This window comes from Palaemon carinicauda, chromosome 37 (genome assembly GCF_036898095.1).
Source record: "Palaemon carinicauda isolate YSFRI2023 chromosome 37, ASM3689809v2, whole genome shotgun sequence".
Taxonomy (NCBI): domain Eukaryota; kingdom Metazoa; phylum Arthropoda; class Malacostraca; order Decapoda; family Palaemonidae; genus Palaemon; species Palaemon carinicauda.
The window spans coordinates 75362658-75367657 of record NC_090761.1 but is presented as its reverse complement, the minus strand read 5'-3'; the positions used below and the strand labels follow the sequence as shown (position 1 = coordinate 75367657).

Below are 5000 nucleotides of genomic sequence, written 5' to 3'. Positions count from 1 at the left end.
GCCCTGATTCTTTTAAAAAGAAATGGAATAACAACCTGTTTATCAGTGATACATGTCAGCAAGAAATATTCTACATTAGAATAACAAACTTATATTACTGGATGTGTTTTCAAACTGACAAAGCCCTCATCTTTTATTCTATTCTGTCAGAAATGTCCCATTTTTCCAAATGACAGATATCATATTATGTGTGTGAGAGAGAGAGAGAGAGAGAGAGAGAGAGAGAGAGAGAGAGGGGTAAGAAATATGACACAGAAATATTAAGTAATTTTCCCAATGTTATTACACTTATTTCAGTTTTACTAAACCTCATTTGCCTACTGAGAGCATCTGTACGCGCGTTGTCTATTTAGAGGTCACTCATGAATGGCAGAGGTAAAGGACTGTGACAATGCCATAGAGACTGACAATATATGATCAGCGCCCAAGCCCCCTCTCCACCCAAGCTAGGATTAGGGAAGGCCAGGCAATGGCTGATGATGAATCAGCAGGTAGTCCTATAGGCTCCCTAAAACACCACTATCCTTAGCTCACAAGAATTGCGAGGTTCCAGACCCTACAAGAAACAATCGAGCTTGGGGGGCACTCAGTAGAGCGCAGACCTCCGCCGCGGCAGCTTATTTCCTGACCTTGACCTTTGACCTTAACATGTATTAATTGGTGTGGATTTTCATACACTCAAATATGAACCAAGTTTTAAGTTTCTATGACAATGATGTGCAAAATTAAGGCTGATTACGTTAAATGGACTTTGACCGTGACCTTGACCTTTACCATTGACCTTCCAAAATTTAATCCTTTCCAGCTTTTTACATAACAGTTAATCCCTGCAAGTTTCATTACTCTACGATTAAAATTGTGGCCACGAAGCTGTTCACAAACACACACTAACAGGGGGTAAAACATAACCTCCTAACTTCGTTGGCGGAGATAACAAGCAATATAAAATCTTTATGGTAAAGAAACTTTAAATATTCATCTCTTTAATTTCCGTAATGGCGTCTGAGTACTTTAGCAAATTGCCAATACCTTCATTAGATCTTTTTCTTTTATTTAATGTTTATCGTCCCCCTCCTAGTCTAACATAAAATTAAACACCTTCCTACCAGGGTAAAAATGCAACCTCTAGTATATTGGCTATTTAGTCAAGTGATTACGTGTTAATAAGCTTTCATATAGTCAGATTTTGCTTGGAATAGATTTATCAGGAATTTTATATTTTCAAAAATAATTTTTTGAATAGATTTCGTAAACATTTGAATCATTTCTAATTAGAGATAAAAGATTACCTCTAGTTATAAAGTTTTACTTTACATAAATGTGTCGATGTTAATGGCAGGATAAACAGCCTTTGATGAAAAGAGCACATAAAATATGAAATTAAAAAAGTATAAAAACTATGAAGTATTCAAAAAAAGCTTATCAAATATAATGCCCACACAAAATATATAACTTTCAAAACAGCAGGAAAAACAGCCTCTGATAAAAAACTATATAAAATATGAAGTTTTAAAAGTATGTAAAATATGAAGTGTTAAAGAAGTATATCACATATGAATCGTTCAAAAAAGTATATAAAATATGAAGCATTAAAAAAATATATATAAAATATGAGGCATTCAAAAGAGTGATAAAATATGAAGCGTTCAAAAAAGTACATAAAATATGAAGCGTTCAAAAAAGTATATAAAATATGAAGCATTAAAAAAATATATATAAAATATGAGGCATTCAAAAGAGTATATAAAATATGAAGTGTTCAAAAAAGTACATAAAATATGGAGCGTTCAAAAAAGTACATAAAATATGAAGCGTTCAAAAAATTACATAAAATATAAAGCGTTAAAAAATTATATATATGAAGTTTTTAAGTTACTAAATAATTTGAGTCTACATGCCCGTTTAACAATTTCATGAAATTTTGATGCTCTCATTAAAGTAAGCAAATAAATATATAAGCCACTTGAGAGAGAGAGAGAGAGAGAGAGAGAGAGAGAGAGAGAGAGAGAGAGAAAGAGAGAGAGAGAGAGAGAGAGGGAGAGAGAGAGAGAGAGACTAACAATAATAATAATAATAATATCCTTTATTTCCAATTAGCTTAATACTGTAGGAGAGAGAGAGAGAGAGAGAGAGAGAGAGAGAGAGAGAGAGAGATAATAATAATATCCTTTATTTCCAATGTTACATTGGGTATTCTATACATTTAGCTTAATACTGTAGTAGTAAGAGAGCGAGAGAGAGAGAGAGAGAGAGAGAGAGAGAGAAAGAGAGAGAGAGAGAGAGATAATAATAATATCCTTTATTTCCAATGTTACATTGAGTATTCTATACATTTAGCTTAATACGGTAGTAATAAAAGATAGATAGAGAGAGAGAGAGAGAGAGAGAGAGAGAGAGAGAGAGAGAGATAATAATATCCTTTATTACCAATGTTACATTGGGTATTCTATACATTTAGCTTAATACTGTAGTAGTAAGAGAGAGAGAGAGAGAGAGAGAGAGAGAGAGAGAGAGAGAGAGAGAGCTTAAAAGTCAATACCAACCAGATTACCAGCTAAAGCTACCTATTTGCCTGTGGCCCTCATGAAAAGTAAAACAAATGGGATATCTGAGCCAAAGCATTGATCGCCCCCTGGAAATACTACTGTATAGTTTCGGAATGCGCCACACTATTGGTAAATCTCTCTCTCTCTCTCTCTCTCTCTCTCTCTCTCTCTCTCTCTCTTTCTCTCTCTCTCTCTCTCTCTCTCTCTCTCTAAGCATGACAGTGCTCAGTTATTTTTACTGTAGGTTTTCAAAACAACTTACTTTCCAGTTACAAGATTTCCTTAGAAAGTATATACTGATTTTGATGTTATTACTCTCTCTCTCTCTCTCTCTCTCTCTCTCTCTCTCTCTCTCTCAGGAAAATAGAAAATCTCCTAACATCACAGTTCATATTCGCAACTATTTGCTTACTAATGCATTTCAGGGCTGAAGCTTCTCATGAATAAAAACATGGTAAACAAAGTCTGAGGTAGAATACATTTTAAAGCCGTGTTTTGAAAATAGAGTAATTCTAGTTTCAGTTGAAGATTCTCCCAATCACATTATTTGACCTCGATGAAATAACCACATAGGTTATGATATGCTCTTGCCATTAAAGAAATTATAAAAAACCAGACATATGATTAAAGTCTAAATAAAAGATAAAGTGAATAAACTTTTTCACGTATCTTAAAGTTTAAACAATAGGGAAAGTGAAAAAACCTTTTCCCATGTCTTAAAAAGTCTAAATACGTTTTCACGTATCTTAAAGTTTAAACAATAGGGAAAGTGAATAAACCTTTTCCCATGTCTTAAAAAGTCTAAATACCAGGGAAACTGAATAAATATTTTCCCTTAATAAGTCTAAATAAAAGTGAAAGTGGATAAACATTGTCAAATATCCTAGAAAGTCTGAATAACAGGGAAAGTAAATAAACATTTTCACTTAAAATGTCTAAATAATAGGGAAAGTGAATAAACATTTTCACTTAAAATTTCTAAATAATAGGGAAAGGGAATAAACATTTTCATGTCTTAAAATGTCTAAATAATAGGGAAAGTAAATACAAATTTTCACTTAAAATGTCTACATAATAGGGAAAGTGAATAAAAATATTTAACTTAAAATGTCTAAATAATAGGGAAAGTGAATAAACATTTTCACTTAAAATGTCTAAATAATAGGGAATGTGAATAAACATTTTTATGTCTTAAAATGTTTAAATAATAGGGAAAGTGAATAAACATTTTCACATAAAATGTCTAAATAATAGGAAAAGTAAATGAAAATTTTCACTTAAAATGTCTAAATAATAGGGAAAGTAAATAAAAATTTTCACTTAAAATGTCTAAATAATAGGGAAAGTGAATAAACATTTTCAAGTCTTTAAAAATCCTAAATAACAGGAAATGTGAACAAATATTTTCATGTCTTTAAAAAGCCCAAATAGCACGGAAAGTGAATAAACACTTTCACATGTCTTTAAAAAGTCTAAATAACAGGGAATGTGAATAAATATTTTCACGTCTTTAAAAAGTCTAAATAATAGGGAAAGTGAATAAACATTTTCACTTAAAATGTCTAAATAATAGGGAAAGTGAATAGACATTTTCAGTTAAAATGTCTAAATAATAGGGAAAGTGAATAAACATTTTCACTTAAAATGTCTAAATAATAGGGAAAGTGAATAAACATTTTCACTTAAAATGTCTAAATAATGGGGAAAGTGAATAAACATTTTCAGTTAAAATGTCTAAATAATAGGGAAAGTGAATAAAAATTTTTATGTCTTAAAATGTCTAAATAATAGGGAAAGTGAATAAACATTTTCAAGTCTTTAAAAATCCTAAATAACAGGAAATGTGAACAAATATTTTCATGTCTTTAAAAAGTCTAAATAGCACGGAAAGTGAATAAACATTTTCACTTAAAATTTCTAAATAATAGGGAAAGTGAATAAACATTTTCATGTCTTAAAATGTCTAAATAACAGGGAAAGTGAACAAATATTTTCATGTCTTTAAAAAGCCTAAATAGCACGGAAAGTGAATAAACAATTTCACATGCCTTAAAAAGTCTGAATAACACAAAACATTAAAAAACATATTCCCATGCAAAATCCACAGATGCAGCTCTGAACAATTAAACCACCTGAGACAAATATATAAAATATTTGTGAAGCAATCCCTTTGCAACAGAGAATTTCAAAAGTAAACCAAATTTTGATCCGAATTGTAAATTATTTCCTTTTGACAAGAATTTCTACACAACCAATATCAAATCCAGGACAGACTAATATAAAATAAAATATTGGTTTTAAAAATCAATACAACGACACTAAGTTAACATATATACAAACAAAAGTTATTTCTATCAGATTATTCTTCCCTATAGAATAAAGATTAAGTGTTTTATATATATATATATATATATATATATATATATTTATATATATTTATATATATAATATATA

The 5000-nt window shown here is 30.4% G+C and overlaps 1 protein-coding gene across 1 annotated transcript in view; it reads left to right on the top strand.

The window, feature by feature from the left end:
• LOC137629385 (RNA-binding protein 25-like) overlaps positions 1 to 5000 on the top strand; it is a 43435-nt gene that overhangs the window by 36044 nt on the left and 2391 nt on the right. The gene's annotated exons all lie outside the window — the stretch shown is intronic.